Source organism: Pleurodeles waltl, chromosome 8 (genome assembly GCF_031143425.1).
Source record: "Pleurodeles waltl isolate 20211129_DDA chromosome 8, aPleWal1.hap1.20221129, whole genome shotgun sequence".
NCBI classification, from domain to species: domain Eukaryota; kingdom Metazoa; phylum Chordata; class Amphibia; order Caudata; family Salamandridae; genus Pleurodeles; species Pleurodeles waltl.
This window is the reverse complement of record NC_090447.1, coordinates 1,248,847,296-1,248,874,485: the sequence shown is the minus strand read 5'-3', so window position 1 is coordinate 1,248,874,485 and position 27,190 is coordinate 1,248,847,296. Positions and strand designations below refer to the sequence as shown.

At 44.4% G+C, this 27,190-nt stretch overlaps 1 protein-coding gene and 1 pseudogene across 2 annotated transcripts in view; both read left to right on the top strand.

Annotated features, from left to right (window-relative positions):
* Positions 1 to 391: 391 nt before the first annotated feature.
* PDS5B (PDS5 cohesin associated factor B) overlaps positions 392 to 27,190 on the top strand; it is an 813,886-nt gene continuing 787,087 nt past the window's right edge. The window contains exon 1 of one of the 2 annotated variants that reach the window (XM_069205557.1): positions 392 to 540. The gene's annotated coding sequence lies outside the window, so the exon portion shown is untranslated. Of the gene's footprint in view, positions 541 to 668; positions 826 to 27,190 lie in introns of those variants that run through there. The other variant, XM_069205556.1, reaches the window with a different exon arrangement.
* On the top strand, positions 4,539 to 5,275 carry LOC138249592 (cilia- and flagella-associated protein 298 pseudogene; annotated as a pseudogene).

Genomic DNA, 27,190 nt, shown 5'->3' with positions numbered 1-27,190 from the left:
ACATGTACTCATATACAGCTTGCGTAACTTTGTACTTTTTTGTAACTTGGCATTCCCAAATGCAACGAGTATGCAACCTTTTAGCGCCTGTTTAAGGTCATTCCTTTCTACGTCGAGTTCTCTGTCTCCATCGGATATCACACACGCAGTATAAAGTCGCATACATTAATAAATACCGACAGCACCCCAGTGCACGGGATTATGGTGTCCCTGGATTGGTTAGAGTAATTCTTGACCAAGGATTGGCTGAAAGGTCTTTGTTTTTTTTGTTCATTCGCCTAGGTTTCGGAGATTTTGTCGTACGATTGGCTGCAGGAATACTTGACCTTTACTCATTGGCTCTCTCTTCCAAGGGCCTGGCTGAGCTCCTGGTTTGCTGCTGTACCTTCCCGCCTTCCGTCAATGGGCGGTCCCCAGTGACAACATCACTGAGATGTTCTCTTTCTGTGCGAGGTGACTGCCTCTGTCTGTGTTCCAACTGTCTGGCGCTTATGTCTGGGGTAGTCGGAAAACTCCGTGAGACACGCAGACTCTGAGCTGGTGAGAATAGCGAATTCCAAGACAGCCTATGTCAGACTTAACTCCGCCCAGCAGCAGAATTATGTAGTAAAATGTACCGCCGAAAGCCACTCGGCCTATACAGTTGTCTGAACAACGTCATCTCCTGTGGTACTCCCCCTCCCGCTGCTCCCGAGAGCTGCAGAGTGCCCGTTGTGTACGCAGGGCTCAGGCCGATCTAAGCGTCTTCCATCTGCAGGCTGGCTCTGTTGCTCCTGCAACCCACGTTCAGGGCACGCGCCTCCTCCAGGTGTCGCTACGAGTACGGTGAGTGTGACATGCGCCTGTCACCTGCAGAGCGACTGCTCGGAGCAGCGATGGGCTGCTCCCGAGCTCCACACCTTCCGTGATGCATGGATTGGCAGCCGCAGGCTGGAATTATTTCGGTCTGCACAGGCGGGGCCTCTCTGTGCATGCTACCAAGCGGTAGGGTGCCCCCGCCACTGCTCGTCGGTTGAGGGTTAGCGGATATGCATCGGTGGAACTGTTTGAGCAACCGCATGCACATACGCCAGCGGGCCATGGCAGGGTAGGATTTGACTTCGATGACAGGGGGCTGGGGAATCACCTGGCGGAGATACCGTTTAAGTTCTGCCCTTTGGTGATTGTTTAGTGCTGCATAAACTTGCCTGCTTAAGTTTACCCGTTCTTGGATTTGTAGGAAATGCACCTGCATTTTGGTATTCCATTTGCAGGGTTGTTTTACGTGCATTCCTTTCATTTCAAGAGTATGATAAAGGCCGAATGGCAAGGTTTATGCAAACGTGCTGTTAAGTCTCAATACCAGTGCTTCCTCGCATGATACTGTATGCACATGTCCGGTACACTGAGCTGCATTCTCACACGTTTATTCACAGCACAAGAACTAGCATGTAACAATTGGTGTAATGATTTTGAAAGCAATTGGTAAGGACGTATTTTTACAAAGAATACTTATAATGCCCAAAGACGACTGCAGCGCTCTTTCAAAAAATATGCTGCTATAAAAGTTAGCATATACTGACGTGACCATGTAATGAGGTCTCATCAGTTCAAACTCACTACATCTCAACAGATCAGAACGTCTTGTCCTGGTGAAGGTGCCTGACCCTCATTTGGCATGAGCCCCGGCACTTGTTGGCAGGACTATACGGCAAAGGGTTGTGGCTAGACCCTTTTGTTTTTAACTCTGTAATTAGAGGGTTCCAGTATAATATTCACAGGGCCATGCTCAATCGATTTTATTTTAGGCCCAGTGGTGATCTGAGGACAATAGGGTTAGTCCACGTGTTAGGATTGGGTACATGTGAGTTGCCTTGTCTTAGACTAGTGAGACAGATTTCAGACTTTAAATACTCTTCATTTAAAGATTTGTGTCTGCGTGCAACTGCTTTCTGGCCTCATTTCTTTCTGCATTAATTCACAATCGGGATATATTCCTAACAGTTTTGTTGTAATGCTGTCCTTTTGAAAGTTGTCCAGCTGTTATGTCTTGTTGTCAAAGGCTAGTCCTGCTCATGCATACACGTAATGTTGTCCATTCCCTCACTACCACTAGACTCGTTTATGCTGTATTTACGGTCCCCGTGCGTACCGTTAAATAAACTCCAACTAATGCAAAATGCTGCAGCACGTATAATCCTGAATGTCCCCAGAGCCAGTCCATTCGTGGTGGTCTGAGGGATCTGTAGTGGCTTTTTTTCCAGGCAACAAGTCAAATTCAAAGCCTTGATGATCACATCTAAAGCTCGTATCTACCTTCAGAACTGAGTCGAAGTGTATGATCCGTATAGGGCACTTCGGTCAGCCACCCAGCAACTGTTATGCATGCCTAAGGTCCGCATAGCTAGACTATATTTTCTGTACCGGCACCCAGGCTCCAGAATGCCTTGTCAAAGTAATTGCGGGAGGCAGAACTCGAATTATCTTTTTAAACCGACCTGAAGGCCTTTCTTTTTAGAGCGTTGTAGTTGAATGGCAGGTACCTTTATTGTCTTAACGCCGAAGCGCTGCATTTGGGAGCAGCTCTCGTGCTTTTATAAATGGGTTTTCATTAATTCCACGAGCTTGTCAGACTTTGTCCTGTTTACTGTGACGTTGGTGTCGACATGTTTAAATTATCTATTTGTAGCTATGTTTGAGTCACTTGAAAATATGTTCTTGTCCTCTACTGGTGCTTTCTATGATATACTGTTGCCCACGAATACTCCGAACGTCTCGGCTACTGTATGCTTACTAAGCCAGCACTCTCCATCCATTTGGTATATTGTGTCTTTGAGGTGTCCTTCCGCCTACTACAGCAAGCACTGGGTCAGCACATATCAGCCACTGGCTAGCTTCAGTTTGAGTGACAGCATTCTGCTCTTTCTCAGTGGGCATAGCCACTCACAACATAGCTTCCTTCGGCGGGGGGCTATTATTGATACCTTTAAAATATTTTTGTTTTTAATAATTATTTATTACAGATGGATCTGCCACTTTCCCCACAGTAACGATTTGCAAAAACAATGACTATACAAAACAGACAGTGACAAGCTAAAGGTCTGACAGTCAACGCCAGACTTACTGGCTTTACTAATACTTGTTTATTTTCACATTGCCGTAAACATTTTACACTGCTTCTCCATTAGTAATATATTCAAACACAATGGCATGCATCAAATGTTTTACTAAATGATGCCTCAGACGAATGGTGTTTGGTGTTGCACCATAGTTGTGCACAGTTGTGTTTATGCTTATGTGCATATAACCAGCGAACGTTGTGGAAGAATTTTATAGAGAGCTTCAAATTATTAATTTATGCAGACATAGGCACATATTTGTCTTCTAGAACCACTGTCGGTAATGCAAGCTCAGCTCACAGCGTTGCTTTAGAATGCTCACCTTAGTAGTAAATAACAACTTTTACATATGGATACCAACAATGCCTGTTTTGCTGGTGACCAAACCTTTTCACTGAAGCATGCGGTCAGCCTGCCGAATGTTGGAGTTGCCAAACACTATGGCTGTCTAGTCTTGATTCCAACTCATGCCTTTCATCCACCACCCTGCACACTTTGCCCATTTATCTCTATCTTGCAGGCTCTTTTCATACATCCTTTCTCCATTTTCACTGTTATTCCATTGTTTTCATCATTTTTCAGCTGTTCTCACTCTCTCTTGATCCTGGTCAAAGTCTGATGATGATATCACTTCCGGTACCTAAAAAAAAAAAAAAAAAGAGTGCTTGTATGCCCCACTGACTCAAGTTAACCATTGGATACTAAACCTTTACCCTAGCGTCAGTTAGTTGTCTTTCACAGATTCATGCTGTAGCACTGTAAATTGGAAGCCGAAGGGTTGGTGATGCAGGGGTTTATTTCTGCAACAACAAAATAAACATGAAAACCTACTGTCCTCGTCTCCAAAAAATATGTTCTGGGAGACGGACGTTTCCAACCCCTGATTAAAGTTTTTGTTGAGTTGATGTTTGTGAGTATGGAATTGAGCGTGATTTGTATGTTTGCTCTTATTCTGTTGCCAGTGTTTTTGGCAGGTAGCCTTTATGAACTCATGAGCTAGGTATCTAAGTAAGAGGGCTGACATCCCCTAACGCTAAATTGTTTTCACCCCGTATTCTTTATAGAGTGTACTGGGAAACTGACATTCATAGTGCGGTTCAGAAGCTGATGTCGTCCACAGAGACTGTCTGTGGAGAGACAGCAGGGGGCAGCATTGCTCTGCCTAGGTGACAAATGTAATTTACCAGTGTGTTGTATCATACTGCAATCTAAATAGTCAAGTATTGTACTCACTGTATCTATAGGTGATGTCTTGGACTAACAGGGGCGGAGGGCACAGATAGATCCACCAAGCAGCGGTGTTCCAGAGACCCTGCGATCCTTTGGGGGCAATAATGGTTTTGTTGCACCTGAAATGCAGGGACGAAATGCAGTTTTTGTTGGCGAAAACAGCGGATATGTCCTTTCTCGAGCTGACAAAATAATTGTTTTGTATCTTATAAAGGGAGGTTGAAAGTGGAAAGAATATGTTTCGAAGTCCAGTATTTGGCAGATCACGGTATTATTTTATCCCCAACATACAAGGACTGACCGAGGAACACATTGAAGAGCTGAAGTTGAAAGATTAATGGTCACAAACATGTTGGCCAAGTGGAGGATGTGTCTTAAAAAAAGATGATGGTGAACGACGGAATGCTCATGCTTCAAATGTGAACATGAAGGATGTTTGAAAAAGACCATTGAAGAAGCTAAAGCAATAATATCCAAGAAACAAGTTCGAGCTACCGTGATGCACTTGATCAATTTAAGAGTAGCCATTGTTGTTTTATGTAATGGGATTGTCTCACCATGATCCAATGAGAATGGAGTTCGAAAATGAAGATTTGTCCGGAACTCAGGCAGCACAGCAGGTCATAGACGTCTGAGGCGCAGTTGTGATGGGCTGGTAAAAAGTTACTAAGGAAACAAAAACCTGTAAAGATTTTGTTGGCAAATGAAAAAAAAAAACCGAATATCATTGTCAAGATGCAACAGAAGGGACAAGGCGCCAAGCACGTGAACCTGTTTTCAGTAGTGAGGAGCAAAAACAGATGATGATGTATTACTACAAAAGCAAAACGAACTCAAGAAGCTTGCACAAAAATGACGACTCGTGTTTAAACTCTGAGTTAATTGTTCCACACGCTCTGAAAAGGCAGTTTCAAAAAGTAAAAGATTTTAGGTGGAGGCCAATATGAAGATTTTTATACAACGCCTATTTTTAGCATTAATTGTTTAAAGACTAATGTGAAAGAGTTTGAGACTCCATAGAGTTACAGGCTCGGCCAGTTTGGTGGAGGTTTATTTTTCAGCTCTTTTGGATCTTATTTACACTTTGAGTAAGTTACTTATATGATCATGCACGTAGAATCAGAAAAACCTTTATTCGGCTCTTCAAAAAACAATACAAACTAAAATAATACAGTTAAAATCACAGCACGTAAATAAAATGTTAAAAAATCATTACGCCATCCCCAAATGTATAATAGGGTTCAAATTAGCCTCCTAATTGCTGCCAGACTAAACGGAGAGGACATAATGCCCCACCATCCCACGGATTTTCTAAACCTGACTACCACTTTCAAAAAGGAGGAAACCCTGAAACACTCCACAACCTAAAAGCTGTAAATAAAATAAAGCATCACAAATTTTCCTAAATTCCAGAAACTTTAAAATAGGCTTGAGCTAAGTAACAAACGGCACTCTATAAAATGTATAAAAAAAAAAAACCATAAATTGCGTCAGATATTTCCACAAAAGACCTCTCACAAGGGCAGGCCTCAACACGTTCACAACTCACATGGACTTTCCCAAAAACATAAGCGACGCCAAACCCAACGCGCCCTAAAATAGAACAAAAGTGACCTCCCCCACCTAGATAGAAAGAAGTAAAGACAAATACCGGTATCTCAGGTATAGAAAGTGATAAAAAGTTCCCAACTTGACTTTTTTGTTCGACTTAGAGAACAGTCTTTCAGAATTACTGAATTCATTATATCTTAACATGACCCTCCTCTTATCGGACTTATATAAAATGCTAGGTGCATGCATCATTTAGGACTGATCAAATTAATCGAACATGCTTGAAACGTATCCAGAGCTAGTCCACTACGATGTCCCTACAAAGGCTAGTGTTCACACTTGTTGATAAAGTTATCCAGATCAATGACAGGGCCTGTCTAATTTGAGGTAAAATCTAAATTTAGATCCGCTTGAAAAACAAAATGAGAACTGGTGGGAGAAAGGTGAAGCAGGTGCCTATAGATCCCGTTCTCCTCCACTCGTTGGTGGAGGGATTGGAAAAGCCAAAGACTCCAGCCCCATATATTGCTGCTGAAACGCATGTTTAAAATATTTTTTTTTAATAGTAAATGGCAATGCCTTTAATTATCTAACTGCCATTTTGAAAATAAAATGCATATGTAGCTCATTTCAATTCACTGTGCTGGGTCAATGCATTTTTCTCAAAGAGGATTTAGAATTCTTTTGTATTTAATAGTGTGCAGAAGTCAGAAATATTTCACATAGAGAGACATATTCACCGTTTCCTCCTTTGAACTACAGGCCCTGTGTGTCTGTGTGTGTGTGTGTATGTATGTGTGTGTGTGTGTATATGTATGTATATATATATATATATATATATATATATATATATATATATCCACCACTGCTCTGCAGATGCATTAATCTTTTAAAGTAGTCTCCTTTTTACTGTACAATATAATTAACTTTTTCAGATTTAATTTTTTTTCGCCTCAGCATTTGAACTGTTAGGTTTCATATATGACAATGGTTAATCAAGAACACAGTTAACTGCTGGCACTCATTTGGAATCAGAGTGGGCCGAAAGTCAGTTAAGAAAAAAATACCTCGGGACCTAGCACTTTTCGGGCCCCCCCAAATCAGTACACACAATATAAAGGTATAACAGGAATTTCATATCCTATGATCTTAGCCTGTACAATAGCAGAAGCATGAGCAAAGGCAAGCAGACAGTTGAACAGAATGAAAACCCCAAATAATATACCACACATTACCAAACTTCTTTCCTTTTATTTCATGTCTGTTGAGCTACATAAAACTAGCCCAGAGACATTTTTTTTGCTGCCCATATGACAAATATTTATTGCAGAGAATGTAAATGAACAGAAACACCACTTAGACATGCAGATAGTCCTTCCCTCTTCTCATTACCTGGGACTAAATCATATATTTGTATTTGCGCCTCTGTAGTGTGGTTGCCAGGTTAGGATGGCTTGAAAAACTGCTGCTGATATAGTGCATATAGGAACCATTTGCTGGGTTGTTTGCTTGGTAACTCGTTGCTTTGCATGGGTGCATGACAACCAAAAAGGCACAGTGTCTACTGTAGCTTAGCGTCAAGGCCATTGGTGACTAGGGATCATAGTTTGCATGCAAGGTGAATAAATAGCATATCGTACCCGACTAGCTTACAGGGAGTGCAGAATTATTAGGCAAATGAGTATTTTGACCACATCATCCTCTTTATGCATGTTGTCTTACTCCAAGCTGTATAGGCTCGAAAGCCTACTACCAATTAAGCATATTAGGTGATGTGCATCTCTGTAATGAGAAGGGGTGTGGTCTAATGACATCAACACCCTATATCAGGTGTGCATAATTATTAGGCAACTTCCTTTCCTTTGGCAAAATGGGTCAAAAGAAGGACTTGACAGGCTCAGAAAAGTCAAAAATAGTGAGATATCTTGCAGAGGGATGCAGCACTCTTAAAATTGCAAAGCTTCTGAAGCGTGATCATCGAACAATCAAGCGTTTCATTCAAAATAGTCAACAGGGTCGCAAGAAGCGTGTGGAAAAACCAAGGCGCAAAATAACTGCCCATGAACTGAGAAAAGTCAAGCGTGCAGCTGCCACGATGCCACTTGCCACCAGTTTGGCCATATTTCAGAGCTGCAACATCACTGGAGTGCCCAAAAGCACAAGGTGTGCAATACTCAGAGACATGGCCAAGGTAAGAAAGGCTGAAAGACGACCACCACTGAACAAGACACACAAGCTGAAACGTCAAGACTGGGCCAAGAAATATCTCAAGACTGATTTTTCTAAGGTTTTATGGACTGATGAAATGAGAGTGAGTCTTGATGGGCCAGATGGATGGGCCCGTGGCTGGATTGGTAAAGGGCAGAGAGCTCCAGTCCGACTCAGACGCCAGCAAGGTGGAGGTGGAGTACTGGTTTGGGCTGGTATCATCAAAGATGAGCTTGTGGGGCCTTTTCGGGTTGAGGATGGAGTCAAGCTCAACTCCCAGTCCTACTGCCAGTTCCTGGAAGACACCTTCTTCAAGCAGTGGTACAGGAAGAAGTCTGCATCCTTCAAGAAAAACATGATTTTCATGCAGGACAATGCTCCATCACACGCGTCCAAGTACTCCACAGCGTGGCTGGCAAGAAAGGGTATAAAAGAAGGAAATCTAATGACATGGCCTCCTTGTTCACCTGATCTGAACCCCATTGAGAACCTGTGGTCCATCATCAAATGTGAGATTTACAAGGAGGGAAAACAGTACACCTCTCTGAACAGTGTCTGGGAGGCTGTGGTTGCTGCTGCACGCAATGTTGATGGTGAACAGATCAAAACACTGACAGAATCCATGGATGGCAGGCTTTTGAGTGTCCTTGCAAAGAAAGGTGGCTATATTGGTCACTGATTTGTTTTTGTTTTGTTTTTGAATGTCAGAAATGTATATTTGTGAATGTTGAGATGTTATATTGGTTTCACTGGTAATGATAAATAATTGAAATGGGTATATATTTTTTTTTGTTAAGTTGCCTAATAATTATGCACAGTGATAGTCACCTGCACACACAGATATCCCCTAACATAGCTAAAACTAAAAACAAACTAAAAACTACTTCCAAAAATATTCAGTTTTGATTAATGAGTTTTTTGGGTTCATTGAGAACATGGTTGTTGTTCAATAATAAAATTAATCCTCAAAAATACAACTTGCCTAATAATTCTGCACTCCCTGTATAACCTTAGAGGTAGTTAATACAGATAATAAGTTAGACACTGTATCCTACAATACACACTTGTGCATTATATGTGAACAGTTATTCACTTCAAGGGATTGGTTATATAACCCCAGATCAAAGGCATTGTCCGAAATTCATTGCAGAGACTGAGCTAATGAACAAGGTTTTGACAACAAATGTACATTTTTGAATATGAGCAACAGTCATTGTGAAACTACGCTGGAGTAATATCAAGAGAGAATTAACACTAATAATCATTAAACGAATTTGTAAACAGAAAAATTAATAACATTTTCATTCAGCAATTTGCTGTAGCACAGTATGTATCTGTATATGTATGTATATTCAATAAGTGGTTGGCATTAAAGGGCTGAATAACAACATAAACAAGAGGAAGTCAAACAACATGCCAAACACAATTTCCCAGAAGAAGCCCGTCTTATAAGTAGCAACTGCAGTTTCCTTGGCAGGCATGGCTACCAATACATCTTGTATATGGGCTTCACTTTGGGTTTTCAAGTGGTAGCAGTACTTTTGCACAAAATGCTGCCACTTCCTGTAGAGCAAACCAAGACTGATAATCATGGTTGCTATGTCCTGGTGACTGTCACCTGACATGGCCCGTGGAGAGCAGTGGAATGTGTGGTAGAGAGTCTAGTATGCACCTCTTCTGATATTAACGGTAAAATCCAAGGTGCGCAAATTGCATCTGTAAAAATTGCATTGATGCCCCTGAATACTTCTTAGTCTTTGGGTGGATCAGCAGCCCCAGGGTGCACAATATTCCCTGAGGCACCACAGTCTTCGGTGTGGCCCAGGTCGCAGGTGTAAAAAAATAAAGGGCACCCCCAGCAATATATTTGAGATTTGGAAAAGGTGGAAATAGCAACTCTAACAACAAATGTAACTTGCATTGCCTCTAGGCAGATTTATTAAAAAAAACAGTTACTGACCCAACCCTATTTTTTAATACATTTATTTAATTTCTTATCACCTTTGTCTATTTTTTCACGATTTTTAATATAAAATTAGCCATGTGCACATTATCTTACAAACATTTATTTTTCAATTTCTTTACATTAAAAGGCATAACATATTCAATACAAACCCTACTTCAATCCAAAACTTCCAGTACATACCACTCTATGCACACCCCTAACAACCAATCACATGCTGTGTTCCTCAGTTACGACACAACAATTGTGGAAGAAAAAGAAAATTATCTCCATGTTGGGGAAATAAGGACAATTTGGAAATATGATAGGTTGTTAGGAATATGTATGACCCACACCATCTTCAAAACTAGTTGCATAACTTATAAAGCCATCATGACCAGCACCCCTACCATTGTGTTCATCATCTGTGGTGGTGCGTGGCACATCCGTAGCCAGAACAGCATTTAACCACAGACTAAGAAATGTTGGAAAAAAACAAGGCCGCAACCCTTTTCCATCTAGGCACTCGGGATCTTGAGCAAAATCCCTGTAACCAACAGGATGGCTCCAATGCTGCTCCATTTAAACAAAGAGTTGAAGTTGCAAGTCTTAAAAGAACAGTGTCACCTTGCATTAATAGTCCATAAATCCGCACTCTTTTCACTTGATTGATGATTGTCATTGATCATGTATAATGCTTTTGCTGCCTTTTGGCTAGATTTTTGCTAGAGAAATACCACATACCTCCACACGTACCTTCTGTGTGGTCAGCGGCATTACTACCCAATATTAACTGGGGTCACTGTCTGTTAGTATATTTGTAAACAGAGTGAAAGTGTAAATGAGCAGCAAGTGATAGTTGTTTAACTCCTTAGCTTAGCTCCCCCCCCGCCCCACCCGTTGCTGAGCCATTTCTTGGCTATTTGGGGTAGTTTGTGCTTAGGCCTTCATAACTTTCTTTTTGTCCACATAAGCTATCCAAGACAAATTTGCATCCTTTTTTTCCAATGTCCTAGAGATTCTAAAGGTACCCAGAGTTTGTAGGTACCCCTGGAGCAGGCCAAAAAAATAGCCAAAATACAGCTAATATTTCAATTTTTTTCAGAAGAATGGGGAAAAAAAAGCCGCTGAAGAAAGCATGTTTTTTTCCCCCTGTGAAAATGGCATCAACAAAGGGTTTGCGGTGCTAAAATCACCATCTTCAGTCAGAAAACCACAGTTTTCAACACAATTCTGGCATTTTACTGGGACATACTCAATTTTTACTATATTTGTTTGTGTGTGCTTTCAGCCTCCTTCCAGTTAGTGACAGAAATGGGTGTGAAACCAGTGCGTGATCCGAATAGCTAAACATTTCTGAAAAGTAGACAGAATTCGGAATTCAGCAAGGGGTCATTTGTGTAGATCCTTCAAGGTTTTCCTACAGAAAGTAACAGCTAAAATAAAAATATTGAGGTTAAAAAAGAGCTATTTCCGGCCACGTTTCTTCTAGAACTTCTTCCAGCTATGGCATATTTTTTAAAAACAATATACTGTTGTCTCTGCTGGACTCTTCTGGTTACGGGGATATATAGGGCTTGTAGGTTCATCAAGATCCCTAGGTTCCCAGAGCCAATAAATGAGCTGCACCTTGCAATGGGTTTTTATTTTATACTGGTATACAGCAATTAATTTGGTGAAATATAAAGACTGAAAAATAGGTATCAAGGAGACCTTTGTGTTTCCAAAATGGGCACAAGATAAGGTGTTGAGAAGCAGTGGTTATTTGCACATCTCTGAATTACGGGGTCCCCATACTAGCATGTAATTACAGGGCATTTCCCAAATAGACTTATTTTTACACGCTATCTTGTATTTGGAAGGAAAAAATGTAGAGAAAAACAAGAGGTAGTAACATTTGTTTTGCTTTTCTGTGTTTTCCCCAAGTCTCCCGATTAAAAATGGTACCTCACTTGCGTGGGTAGGCCTACTGCCTGCGACAGGAAATGGAACATGGACACATCACATTTTTACATTGAAATCTGATGTGTTTTTTGGAAAGTGCTTACCTGTTTTCCTTGGCCTCCAGCTCAGCCGGCACCTAGGGAATCCTACCAAACCTGTGCATTTTTTAAAACTAGACACCTAGGGGAATCCAGGATGGGGTGACCTGTGGGGCTCCCACCAGGTTCTGTTACCCAGAAATCTTTGCAAACCTCACAATTTGGCCAAAAAAAACACATTTTCCTCACATTTCGGTGATAGAAAGTTCTGGAATCTGAGAGGAGCCACAAACTTCCTTCCACACAGCATTCCCCTAAGTCTTCCCATAAAAATTGTACCTCCCTTGTATTGGCAGGCCTAGTGCCCGCAACAGGAAACCCTTCCAAAATCGCAACATGGACATCAGATTTTTACATCGAAAACTGACGTGTTTTTTGGAAGGTGCCTAGCTGTGGATTTTGGTCGTCTCTAGCTCAGCCAGTACCTAGGAAAACCTACCAAACCTTTGCATTTTTAAAAACTAGACAAATAGGGGAACCCAGGATGGGGTAACTTGTGGCGCTCTCACCGGATTCTGTTACTCAGAATCTTTTGCAAACCTCAATATTTGGCAAAAAAAACATTTTCCTCACATTTCGGTGATAGAAAGTTGTGAAATCTGAGAAGAGCCACATATTTCCTTCCACCCAGCATTCCCCCAAGTCTCACGATAAAAATGGTACCTCATTTGTGTGGTTAGGCCAGCTTTTATGCCTGTACTGAGTTGCTTAGTAACAGGAAGTACGCGTTGAATGACACGCGCCGGAACTTCCTATATGTTCTCGCTGAGTTGCTTGGCAACAGTAAAGACGAGGGACATGTTGGCTGCAGCCATGTCACTATTGTAGGGAATCACCCAGGGGAAGAACACGTTCACTACTTGTTTCAAAATGCCTGTATAGTATGTGTATATACAATATATTTCCTTTTAAATTACTAGTACCTGTAAAACTTTAAAACTTTCCTACATGTCATACAAAATACCCTGCATTATTGAACCTGCAGTTAATGCTTTACCCCTGTGAGGCATAAATCTACCCAAAACAAGGCACTCTTTTTTTTAAATATTTTTATTTTAAACCAGAGCCCGTTTCCTCTTTCGTCAAAATTGGCTTCTCTATTCTACAGTCTAGTACGTGATGGAAGAACTCAACGCTTTCAAAGTTCACAAGACTTCCTTGCTCCACACGCCTTCAGCCATGAAAGTATGCTACCACGCTGTGACTGCAGTTCCAGGAAGCACTTTTCCACGGCACCAGGACCTCCTGTTCACCGCCGCGTCACATCCGGCACCCGGAACAACTTATGAAGCAACAGACTTCCCGTCAAGAGATCTCTCTACAGAACGCCGCTCAACTCCTCACTTAATCACAAAGCGGGGTAGGTGAGCGCTGGTCAGTGCTCGATTGAAAAAAAAAAAAAAAAAATACCGTGCCGCCACACGCTAAAACAAGCGTCCGCTGGAGCAATCTTCCATGCTTTACGGCTCAACAAAATTAACTGCCGTACCGTGCCGCAACACGTCATTTTCACCGCAGGCACTTTAACGGCAGAATCCAAGGGTACTTCAGCTGCCACTGGAAAATTGGATCTCACCACCAACAAAACACGATAGTCTCTAGATCCAGTGATGAGTTCGACTGCCCCTTGCGCAGCTTTTACAAATCCATAAAAGGTGAGTTGGGGTGTTCACGCCTCACTGATATTCTGGCAGGGACTCCGATGGGTTATTCTAACTCTTCGCCAGTGAAATGAAGTTGAAATAAGTCCTCTTCATAATTAAAACCTTTTTAGTTTATTCAAGATAAAGGTACATGAAACACCCCAGGCAACTGACGTGCTCTCGGTAGCTCCCTCTTCCTCAACCGTCAGATCACCCTTGGTTACCGTCACAAGATTCCTGTGACGTACATTCTATGCACAGAATGCCACATAGGCCTAGTTCCTGTGTCAGGAGTATATCACACAACGGGCAATGTTGGTCCTTACATGAGGGCAACTGTTGACCCTGGGGAGGTCCATTCCTGACGCAGGCACTAGGTACAGGCACTCAAGTGGGGTAGCGTTTTTATCAGGACAGGTGGGAAACACTGGGTGGTAGGAATTTTGTGAATCCCAGCATATTTCTGTAGTTTGTGTGACAGAAATGCAACAAAAAAAAGTTTTTATTCAACCTTTCAGCTTTGCGGGGTATCCTGGGTAAGAAAACTTTAGGGAATCCACACAAGTCACTCCTCTGTGGACTCCACCTGATGTCTAACTTCCAGAAATGTCTGGGTTTGCTAGGTTTCCCTATATGGCCGTGAGCCCAGGACCAAAAACGCAAGTGCCTGCCTTACAAAACCAGGTTGTTTATGATAGATAATTTTGATGTTTCCACAATACGATTTGGGCGGTGGAATTTGTGGCTGAGCTAAACTTGGGAGCTCCCAAGAGAGCACTCTCTCTGTGCTTGCCACCACATATACCTGCTCTCTGGTTTGGGCTAACCCGCTATTGTCCTGCTGCACAGACTGTTCTTGCGAAGGGATAGTAGGACTGTCTTCATCACCTCCCTCATAATCACTGGAAAAGGAGTTATCAAATGGGACCCAGCCGACTGAAAAATCACTCCCAGAGTCTGCGCCTTTGTCCTATCCCTCAGATGCTGTCTCAGTATCTGCTGTCTCTGTCTCTGATCCTACGTCAGAGCTGTCTTCTATAACTGTTGAGCAGCAGTCATCCAGTGAGATGCCATCTCTGCATCTGGCTAAACTGTCGCTCTAAAACACTAGCCTACGTAGACAGTCACAAAACTGCTGGTGTGTGTGTGTGATATCTGCAACAGTGGAGGTCACCTTAGCTTCTTCCCTCAATCAACATGTTTTCTCAAGACACTCAAAAAAGCAAAAAAGGCACACTATTACTTCACCTTGTCACATGCCAGTCGTCACAGTCTTTAGCGCCTCTAGCGCCCAGTCCAACAATCATTATTGGTTCTCCAACTCCCATTACCTCCTCCTCTGATTCCCTCACTACCACCCAACAAAAGTGCATTCCATCTCTCCATAGCCCCCCTTGCACATACATTTAATTTGTATTATAGAGCAGGTAATGGCTGGCTTTACAAATCCACTTAGCTAGTCAAATATTGTAAAGAAACGGCTCCCTGTTGCAGTTACCCCCCACTTTTTGCCTGATACTGATACTGATGCTGACTTGACTGAGAAGTGTGCTGGGACCCTGCTAACCAGGCCCCAGCACCAGTGTTCTTTCACCTAAAATGTACCATTGTTTCCCCAATTGGCACAACCCTGGCACCCAGGTAAGTCCCTTGTAACTGGTACCCCGGGTACCAAGGGCCCTGATGCCAGGGAAGGTCTCTAAGGGCTGCAGCATGTCTTATGCCACCCTATGGACCCCTCACTCCGCATAGACACACTGCTTGCCAGCTTGTGTGTGCTGGTGGGGAGAAAATGACTAAGTCGACATGGCACTCCCCTCAGGGTGCCATGCCAACCTCACACTGCCTATGGCATAGGTAAGTCACCCCTCTAACAGGCCTTACAGCCCTAAGGCAGGGTGCACTATACCACAGGTGAGGGCATAGGTGCATGAGCACTATGCCCCTACAGTGTCTAAGCAAAACCTTAGACATTGTAAGTGCAGGTTAGCCATAAGAGTACAGGGAGTGCAGAATTATTAGGCAAATGAGTATTTTGACCACATCATCCTCTTTATGCATGTTGTCTTACTCCAAGCTGTATAGGCTCGAAAGCCTACTACCAATTAAGCATATTAGGTGATGTGCATCTATGTAATGAGAAGGGATGTGGTCTAATGACATCAACACCCTATATCAGGTGTGCATAATTATTAGGCAACTTCCTTTCCTTTGGCAAAATGGGTCAAAAGAAGGACTTGACAGGCTCAGAAAAGTAAAAAATAGTGAGATATCTTGCAGAGGGATGCAGCACTCTTAAAATTGCAAAGCTTCTGATGCGTGATCATCGAACAATCAAGCGTTTCATTCAAAATAGTCAACAGGGTCGCAAGAAGCGTGTGGAAAAACCAAGGCGCAAAATAACTGCCCATGAACTGAGAAAAGTCAAGCGTGCAGCTGCCACGATGCCACTTGCCACCAGTTTGGCCATATTTCAGAGCTGCAACATCACTGGAGTGCCCAAAAGCACAAGGTGTGCAATACTCAGAGACATGGCCAAGGTAAGAAAGGCTGAAAGACGACCACCACTGAACAAGACACCCAAGCTGAAACGTCAAGACTGGGCCAAAAAATATCTCAAGACTGATTTTTCTAAGGTTTTATGGACTGATGAAATGAGAGTGAGTCTTGATGGGCCAGATGGATGGGCCCGTGGCTGGATTGGTAAAGGGCAGAGAGCTCCAGTCCGACTCAGACGCCAGCAAGGTGGAGGTGGAGTACTGGTTTGGGCTGGTATCATCAAAGATGAGCCTGTGGGGCCTTTTCGGGTTGAGGATGGAGTCAAGCTCAACTCCCAGTCCTACTGCCAGTTCCTGGAAGACACCTTCTTTAAGCAGTGGTACAGGAAGAAGTATGCATCCTTCAAGAAAAACATGATTTTCATGCAGGACAATGCTCCATCACACGCGTCCAAGTACTCCACAGCGTGGCTGGCAAGAAAGGGTATAAAAGAAGGAAATCTAATGACATGGCCTCCTTGTTCACCTGATCTGAACCCCATTGAGAACCTGTGGTCCATCATCAAATGTGAGATTTACAAGGAAGGAAAACAGTACACCTCTCTGAACAGTGTCTGGGAGGCTGTGGTTGCTGCTGCACGCAATGTTGATGGTGAACAAATCAAAACACTGACAGAATCCATGGATGGCAGGCTTTTGAGTGTCCTTGTAAAGAAAGGTGGCTATATTGGTCACTGATTTGTTTTTGTTTTGTTTTTGAATGTCAGAAATGTATATTTGTGAATGTTGAGATGTTATATTGGTTTCACTGGTAATAATAAATAATTGAAATGGGTATATATTTGTTTTTTGTTAAGTTGCCTAATAAGTATGCACAGTAATAGTCACCTGCACACACAGATATCCCCCTAACATAGCTAAAACTAAAAACAAACTAAAAACTACTTCCAAAAATATTCAGCTTTGATATTAATGAGTTTTTTGGGTTCATTGAGAACATGGTTGTTGTTCAATAATAAAATTAATCCTCAAAAATACAACTTGCCTAATAATTCTGCACTCCCTGTATATGGCCTGGGAGTCTGTCAAAAACGAACTCCACAGCTCCATAATGGCTACACTGAATACTGGGAAAGTTAGTATCAAACTTCTCAGAATAATAAACCCACACTGATGCCAATGTTGGATTTATTAAAAAATGCACACAGAGGTCATCTTAGAGATGCCCCCTGTATTTTACCCAATTGTTCAGTGCAGGACTGACTGGTCTGTGCCAGCCTGCTGCTGAGAGACGAGTTTCTGACCCCATGTGGTGAGAGCCTTTGTGCTCTCTGAGGACAGAAACAAAGCCTGCTCTGGGTGGAGGTGCTTCACACCTCCCCCCTGCAGGAACTGTAACACCTAGCAGTGAGCTTCAAAGGCTCAGGCTTCGTGTTACAATGCCCCAGGGCACTCCAGCTAGTGGAGATGCCCGCCCCCCTGGACACAGCCCCCACTTTTGGCGGCAAGTCCAGGAGAGATAATGAGAAAAACAAGGAGTCACCACTGGCCAGTCAGGACAGCCCCTAAGGTGTCCTGAGCTGAGGTGACTCTGACTTTTAGAAATCCTCCATCTTGCAGATGGAGGATTCCCCCAATAGGATTAGGGATGTGCCCCCCTCCCCTCAGGCAGGAGGCACAAAGAGGGTGTACCCACCCTCAGGGCTAGTAGCCATTGGCTACTAACCCCCCAGACCTAAACACGCCCTTAAATTTAGTATTTAAGGGCTCCCCAGAACCTAGGAACTCAGATTCCTGCAACCTAAGAAGAAGAGGACTGCTGAGCTGAAAAACCCTGCAGAGAAGACGGAGACACCAACTGCCTTGGCCCCAGCTCTACCGGCCTGTCTCCCCCCTTCGGAAGAAAACTGCTCCAGCGACGGTTTCCCCAGGACCAGCGACCTCTGAATCCTCAGAGGACTGCCCTGCTCTAAAAGGACCAAGAAACTCCCGAGAACAGCGGCCCTGTTCACCCAAGACTGCAACGTTGTTTCCATAGGAGCAACTTAAAGGCAACAGCGTTTCCCGCCAGAAGCGTGAGATTTGCCACCCAGCGACCCCGACTCGACTGGTGGAGAAACAACACTTCAGGGAGGACCCCCCCCGGCGACTCCGAGACTTTGAGTAACCAAAGTTGTCCCCCCTGAGCCCCCACAGCGACGCCTGCAGAGGGAATCCCGAGGCTCCCCCTGGCCGCGACTGCCTGACTCCCAGATCCCGACGCCTGGAAAAGACCCTGCACCCGCAGCCCCCAGGACCTGAAGGATCGGAACTCCAGTGCAGGAGTGACCCCCAGGAGGCCCTCTCCCTTGCCCAGGTGGTGGCTACCCTGAGGAGCCCCCCCCCCCCCCCCCCCCCCCCTTGCCTGCCTGCATCGCTGAAGAGACCCCTATGGTCTCCCATTGATTGCTATTACAAACCCGACGCTTGTTTGCACACTGCACCCGGCCGCCCCCGTGCTGCTGAGGGTGTACTTTCTGTGTGGACTTGTGTCCCCCCCGGTGCCCTACAAAACCCCCCTGGTCTGCCCTCCGAATACGCGGGTACTTACCTGCTGGCAGACTTGGAACCGGGGCACCCCCTTCTCCATTGAAGCCTATGCGTTTTGGGCACCACTTTGAACTCTGCACCTGACCGGCCCTGAGCTGCTGGTGTGGTGACTTTGGGGTTGCTCTTAACCCCCAACGGTGGGCTACCTTGGACCCCAATTTGAACCCTGTAGGTGGTTTACTTACCTGCAAAAACTAACATTAACTTACCTCCCCCAGGAACTGTGAAAATTGCAGTGTCCACTTTTAAAATAGCTATATGTGTTTTATGTAAAAAGTAACTATCCTATTGTGATTATTCAAAGTTCCTAAAGTACTTACCTACAATACCTTTCAAATGAGATATTACATGTAGAATTTGAACCTGTGGTTCTTAAAATAAACTAAGAAAAGATATTTTTCTATACAAAAACCTATTGGCCTGGAATTGTCTCTGAGTGTGTGTTCCTCATTATTGCCTGTGTGTATGTACAACAAATGCTTAACACTACTCCTTTGATAAGCCTACTGCTCGACCACACTACCACAAAATAGAGCATTAGTATTATCTCTTTTTGCCACTATCTTACCTCTAAGGGGAACCCTTGGACTCTGTGCATACTATTCCTTACTTTGAAATAGTGCATACAGAGCCAACTTCCTACACATATAATACAGTTTAGATCCTTGCAATAGCCTTTATAAACCTTCTGCGCTACTTTATGGCATAAAAACTGCCACTAGACAAAAGTCAGATACTTTTCTAGCAGAAACATAATCACAAGAGTTACTTGACTTTTTTAATTGCTGGCTAAAAGCTAAATTGAAGTATGTGCATTGCTTTCAAGACGCAAGCTGCAACTGCAAGAGAATTGGTGGCGAATATATATGTGTCTGTATGTATATGTGATCACTTTTATATGTGGGTGTGGTTTTCCTGGTGGCCGATTGCAGCCCCCAGGAAAACCACACGTGTTGACAAAAGTGATAGATATATAATATATAAATAAATAAAACTATCTTTATAGATCTATATCTGTATATATAGATTGATATTTTTTTAACAGCTGTATGGTTTCCTTGGGGGCCGGAAACCATACAGCTGTTAAAAACAAATGATTGCCCCCACAGGGGATCGCCCTCCTCACAGAAGCTAAAAGGCAAGCAAATGAGTGACCATGAAACCTGCCAATGGTAAGCAGTGGGTGGCCTCTAGGACCACTGTAAGGTAACTAAGATGTGCGCAGGAGACAACAATGCACTGTCTTAGGCGAGACATAAATGCAATCTTTTTGTGCCAGCACCAGAGGTATTCCCTGCGCTTGGTTCTTTGATGGAACCTGTAGGAAAGTGCCCCCCACACACTTTTTGCCTGATATTGATGCTGACTTGATTGAGAGTGTGCTAGAATCTTGCTAACCAGGCCCCATCACCAGTATTCTTTCTCAAAATCTGTACCATTGCTTCCACAATTGGCACACCCGTAGCAAACAGTTCCCTTGTAAAAGGTAGCCATAGTACCAAGGGCCTTGTAGCCAGGGAAGGTCCCCAAGGGCTGCAGCATGTATTATGCCACCCTGGGGGACCCCTCACCCAGCAAATACACATTGCCTTTGCAGCTTGTGTGCGCTGGTGGGGAGAAAAAAAAACAGTCAGCCTGGAACCCCTCTAAGGGTGTCATGCCCACAAACCACTGCCTGTGGCATAGGTAAGTCACCCCTTTAGCAGATCTTACAGCCCTAAGGCAGGGTGCACAATTCCACAGGTAAAGGCATAGCTGCATGAGCAATATGCCTCCACAGTGTCTACGTCCATTTTTAGACATTGTAATGCGGTATGGCCATATGAAGTATATGGGCTGGGAGTTTGTCATTACGAACTCCATAGCTCCATAATGGCTTCATTGAATACTGGGGAGTTTGATATCAGTTATTCAGACACAAATGCCAGTGTTGGATTTATTGAAAAATGCACCTAGGGGGTATCTTAGAGATGCCCCCTGTATTTTAGCCAAACTTCTAGTGCAGGACTGACCAGTCAGTGACAGCCTGGCACTTCCAGATGAGTTTCTGACCACATCGGGTATGAGCCTTTGTGCTCAATGTGGCCAGAAACAAAGCCTGCACTGGGTGAATGTGCTGGGTGGATGTCCCTTTTTTGCAGGAACTGTAACACTTGGCGGTGTGCCTCAAAGGCTCAGGCCTCTTGTTACAGTGCCCTAGGGCACTCCACCCAGTGGAGATGTCTGCCCCCTGGATAAAGCCCCATTTTTGGTGGCAAGTCCAGTGGGAAAATTGAGAGAAAACAAGGAGGAGTGACCACTTCAGCTGGGACCAACCCTTAGGTGTCCAGAGCTGAATTTATCCCACCCCCCCTTGCAAAATCCTCCATCTTGGTTTGGAGGACAGGGACCAGTAGGATTAGGTCTGTGTCCCACCCTCCCCAAAGGAAGTGGACATTGGAAGTGTTTATTCACCCTCAGGAACAGCAATGGCTGCTGCCCTCTGACCCCTGTACTGCCCCTAAATCCAGGACTTAAGGGCTCCCCTAAACCTAGCTCGTCAGATTTCTGGTGGCTTCAAGAAGAAGAAAAGAAGGACTGCTAAGCTGACCCCCAGCAGAGAAGACTGAAGACAGCAACTGACTTGGCCCGATCCGTACCTGTCTCCAGCTTCTGAAGCAAAGGCGATGCGTCCTGCAGTACCAGCGATCTCTTAAAAGCCACAAGAGGACTACTTGCACCCCAGAGGACCAAGAACTCCAGTGGACAGCGGCCCTGTCCAGAAAGAAACACCAGCAAGGGACTCCAAACCGCCCAGGATCGGCGAGTCCTGCCCACTTTGAACCCAACGCCCATGGCTAGTGTCCAGGTGGCCCAACCAACTAGAGCTGGTCCCCAGGAGATTCTGACCTAGTGTCCACCCTAGGTTGAACCCTCCTATCCAACATGACGCCGCCTGAATCCCCCTGACCACGACAGAACCGGACAAAGATTTCTGACGTCAAAAGGTACCCCTGCACCCACAGCCCCCTGGCCTTGGGGAATTCAACCTTTGGTGCAGCAATGTCCAGCAGATGGCCCTCCTTGTTCAGCCTTTGGTTTTCCCGGAACCGACCCTGTGGACTTCACCTCTAGCATCTTTGTGAAACCCAGTGCCCCCCTTTAGGAACGCATTGGGAGCGCGATGCTGTGTTTGCACCCTGCACCCAACCGCACCTGCACTGCTGCTCAGGGTGTGTTGGGTGCTGACCTGTGGCCTGCCCGTGCTCCTCTAAACCCCCCAGGTCAGCCCTCCGAAGCCACAGGTACATACCTGCAAGCAGACCTGATTCTGAGTTCCCCAAGTCTCCATAGGAGCCTATGTTAAATCGAGCTCAACTTTTACCTCTGCACCCAGCTGGTCCGTGTTTCTTGTGGTGGGTGTTTGAGGTTAACTTCAAACCCAACATGTGGACATCCTAACCCCTGGATACTGGAACTGTAATTCTTGTACTTACCTCAAAACTGTGCTAAGTTTTGAAACCCCCCCCCTCCCCACCCCCCCAACAGAACTGTCTACTTTTGAAACAAATTATTGCTATTTATTTGAAAACCGTGTAACTTGCCAATTTGAAACGAAGTGGTATTAATACATGTGTTGGATACTTACTTGCAAATATACTTATCTGCATCTTGCATCTTGTGGTTCTAGAAATAAAGTAACAAACTATATTTTTGCTGTATAAAAACCATTTGCTATGAGTTTAGTCATTGAGTGTGTGCTTCCATTATTGCTAGTGTATGTACAGCAAATACTTTGCACTACCCTCTGTTAAGCCTAACTGCTTGACCACACTACCACAAGAGAGCATCCGTATTGTTGATTATTTGATTTAATAGAAAAAAGTTTTGCTCCCTGTATAAAAATCTGGCCCATGCATAAAGTACATATGACCCCAGACTCGCCTCTTAGTTCACTAATAGCATTGTCATCAGGGTGGGTGCAAGAATACTTCTCAGTTTGTGTTTAAACACTCACTTGTAATAAATATGTTACTAATGCATGATATGGTAGTGCACTGCTACTTACAGACAACTCATTTTTTATTGAAATGGCCACAAGCTTTCCCACTGACATGCAGTTTCCTGATAAAACTACATAGTATACAAACTAAAATCCGTGGAAGTTAACTTTCAGAAATTATTTATCATATGCACATCACTAAGTAAAGTGTTCTGATTTTGTCTTGAACCTTTTAACCCCTTCGCTGCCAGGCCTTTTCCCCCTCCTGTGCCAGGCCTTTTTTTTTGCCTGTTTCGAATAGTTCTCGCTTAGGCCCTCATTACTTTTTGTCCACATAAGCTACCCACGCCAAATTTGCATCCTTTTTTTCCCCAACATCCTAGGGATTCTAGAGGTACCCAGACTTTGTGGGTTCCCCTGGAGGAGACCAAGAAATGAGCCAAAATACAGTGAAAAGTTTTTTTTTTTTTTTTTTTTTTTTTAAATGGGGAAAAAGGGCTGCAGAAGGCAACTTGTGGTTTCCCCCCCTGAAAATGGCATCAACAAAGGGTTTGTGGTGGCAAGATCACCATCTTCCCAGCTTTCAGGAACAGGCAGACTTGAATTAGAAAACCCAATTTTTCAATACAATTTTGACATTGTACTCGGACATAACCCATTTTTACTATTTTTGTGTGCTTTCAGCCTCCTTCCAGTTAGTGACGGAAATGGGTGCGAAACCAGTGCTGGATCCCAGAAAGCTAAACATTTCTGAAAAGTAGACAACATTCTGAATTCAGCAAGGGGTCATTTATGTATATCCTACAAGTGTTTCCTACAGAAAATAACAGCTGAAATAAAAAAATATTGAAATTGAGGTGAAAAAAACAGCCATTTTTCTCCACGTTTTACTCTGTAACTTTTTCCTGTGATGTCAGATTTTTGAAAGCAATATACCGTTACGTATGCTGGACTCTTCTGGATATATAGGGCTTGTAGGTTCATCAAGAACTCTAGGTACCCAGAGCCAATAAATGAGCTGCACCTTGCAATGGGTTTTTATTCTATACCGGGTATACAGCAATTCATTTGCTGAAATATAAAAAGTGAAAAATAGTTATCAAGAAAACCTTTGTATTTCTAAAATGGCCACAAGATAAGGTGTTGAGAAGCAGTGGTTATTTGCACATCTCTGAACTCCGGGGTGCCCATACTAGCATGTGAATTACAGGGCATTTCTCAAATAGACGTCTTTTTTACACACTGCCTTACATTTGGAAGGAAAAAATGTAGAGAAAGACCAGGGGCAATAACACTTGTTTTGCTATTCTGTGTTCCCCCAAGTCTCCCGATAAAAATGGTACCTCATTAGTGTTGGTAGGCCTAGTGCCCACGAAAGGAAATGGCCCAAAACACAACGTGGACACATCAAATGTTTTCACAGAAAACAGAGGTGTTTTTTACAAAGTGCCTACCTGTGGATTTTGGCCTCTAGCTCAGCCGGCACCTGGGGAAACCTAGCAAACCAGCACATTTTTGAAAACTAGACACCTAGGGGAATCCAAGATGGGGTGACTCGTGGGGCTCTGACCAGGTTCTGTTACCCAGAATCCTTTGCAAACCTCAAAATATGGCCAAAAAAACACCCTTTCCTCTCATTTCGGTGACAGAAAGTTCTGGAATCAGAGAGGAGCCACAAATTTCCTTCCACCCAGCGTTCCCCCCCAGTCTCCCGATAAAATGGTACCTCACTTGTGTGGGTAGGCCTAGAGCCCACGAATGGAAATGGCTCAAAACAGAATGTGGACACATCAAAATGATCAAATACAAAACTACCTGTTTTTGCAGGGGGGCAGCTGCGTTTTTGGTCCTGGGCTCAGCAGCCTTCTAGGGAAACCTACCAAACCCAGACATTTCTGAAAACTAGTCACCCGAGGGAGTCCAGTGAGGTGTGGCTTGCGTGGATGCCCTAATGTTTTCTTACCCAGAATCCTCAGCAAACCTCAAATTTAGCTAAAAAATCATATTTTTCCCACATTTCTGTGTGGGATCACCGCACTGGGACACATTTCATACCACCCAATGTTCCCCTCAGTCTCCCGGTAAAAATGATACCTCATTTGTGTAGGTGGACCAAGTGCTTGTGAAAGGGAAGAGCCAAAAACATGTCGATATTGAGGGGGAAAAAAGGGGGTCCAAAAGGGCAGTTTGCAAAAAAAACATTTTTAGGCTGACCAGTGCAGCAGAATTTTTATCGGTATAGATGAGACAATGCTGGGTGGTAGGAATTTTGTGGATTCCGGAAGGTTCCATCACAAAAACGTGGGGGAAAATGTGTGATTTCCAGCAAAGTTGGAGGTTTGCAGGGGATTGTGGGTACAAAAATGGTGCAGGGTGCATGTGAAACACACCACCCTGGAATCACCCAGATGTTTAGTTTTCAGATGTGTCTAGGTCTTGTGGATTTTCCTACATGGCAGCGTCCCAAAGTCCATAAAGTGCAGCCCTCCCCATTCCAAGTGGGACGATTTTGAGAGTAAGCCAAGTTCTCATGGCCCAAATGTAAAACTAAAACCCAAAATAATCAAATGTCTTCTTGCTTGCTGTGAGATAAGATGTTTTAGAGTGCGAGGGAGGGCTGAAAGACACTTACCCCCTTCAGTTGAGGTCGGGGCGTAACCAGGCCCATACTGGTTGGTAGCCATCACCCCAATATTTTTTGTTTTTTTTAAATTCTCTGGCATCTAGTAGACTTTCTGCCCCCCGCCGGGGTGTGGATCAGGGGTAATTGGCATGTCTGTCCACTAGTGGGCAGAACAACTTTGGCCCCATTTATTTGGGGTGGGGGTATGGCTATACCCCCACCCTCTTATTTTTTGGGAAAACAACTTCCCTGGCCTCTGGTGGGCTTTCTGCCCCCGTTGGGGCAGATGGGCTTTCCAAAAATAGGCCCAGATATGGCCAACAGTAATGTGCTCCCATGGGGAGCAACCCTTACCCAAGGGGCTGCCTCCCTAAAGAAAACACACGTATACACACACACACCAATCTCTGGTGCCTAAGTGGTTTCTGCCCCCATGGGGGCAGATTGGCCTAACAAAAATTGGCCGATCTGCAGAAATGGTCTAAATACAATTTGCCCCCCAAGGGAGCGACTCTTGCCTGATGGGTCGCTCCCGATCTCACAAAAAAAAAAAAAAAAAAAACACAAAAGAAAATTAGCCCTGGCGCCTAGAGGTTTCTGTCCCCCCCGGGGGCAGATATTACCTAAAATAAGTTTGCCCCCTCCAACCCCCCCCTAGGAGCGACCCTTGCCTACGGGTCGCTCCCCTTGCGTGACATTGGCGCAAAAAAAAATCCCCGGTGCCTAGCTGTTTGGGGCAGATTGACCTAAAATCGACCGATCTGCCCCCAAAGGGGGCAGAAATGGTCTAAATACAAGCGACCCTTGCCTAATGGGTCGCTCCCCATCTCTATAAAAAAAAAAAAAACACACAAAAAATATTAGCCCTGGCGCCTAGAGGGGGCAGGGGGGCAGAAATGGCCTAAAATAAATTTGCTCCTCCAGGGGAGCGACCCTTGCCTAAGGGTTCGCTCACCATCTGTAAAACAACAAAAAAATCCCCGCTGCCTAGTGGTTTCTGCCTCCCTTGGGGGCAGATCGGCCTAATTAAAATAGGCTGATCTGCCCCCCAGGGGGGTAGAAATGGCCTACAATAAATTGGCCCCCCAGGGGAACGACCCTTGCCTAAGGGGTCGCTCCCCTTGCGTGAAATTCACGAAGAAAAAAGAAAACTCCCTTGTGTCTAGTGGTTTCTGTCACCCCTTGGGGGCAGATTGGCCTCATAAAAATAGGCCAATCTGCCCCCAAGGGGGGAAGAAATGGCCTAAATATAATTTGCCCCCTAGGGGAGCGACCCTTGCCTAAGGGGTCACTCCCCACCTCTAAAAAAACAAAACAAAAACAAAACCAACAAAAAAAAAGGATCCCTGGTGCCTAGAGGTTTCTGCCCCGGGGGGGGGCAGAAAAGGCCTTAAAAAAAATGCCCCCCATGGGATCAACCCTTGCCCAAGGGGTCGCTCCCTCATGCCAATTTCCTAATAAAAAGTAAATCCCTGGTGTCTAGTGGGCGTTTTAGCAGCCGGATTGCTTGCAATCCGGCTGCTAAAACGCTCAGGAGACTTCAAAGGGAAGGACATTTATTTCCTTCCCTTTGAAGCCTCTCCGGCCTCCTCCACGTGGAAGGGAGGAGGCCTCTGTGATTGTCAGTGCGCGATCGCGCACTGACATCACAGGGGGGGTTGAAAGGGGAAGGGATTCCCCTTCCATCCACGACCGGGGGGGGTTCTCCCCGGTTCCCAGGTGCAGGACGAGGTGATCTCGTCCAAGGCACCCGGGAACCAGTGCCTTGGACGAGATCACCTCGT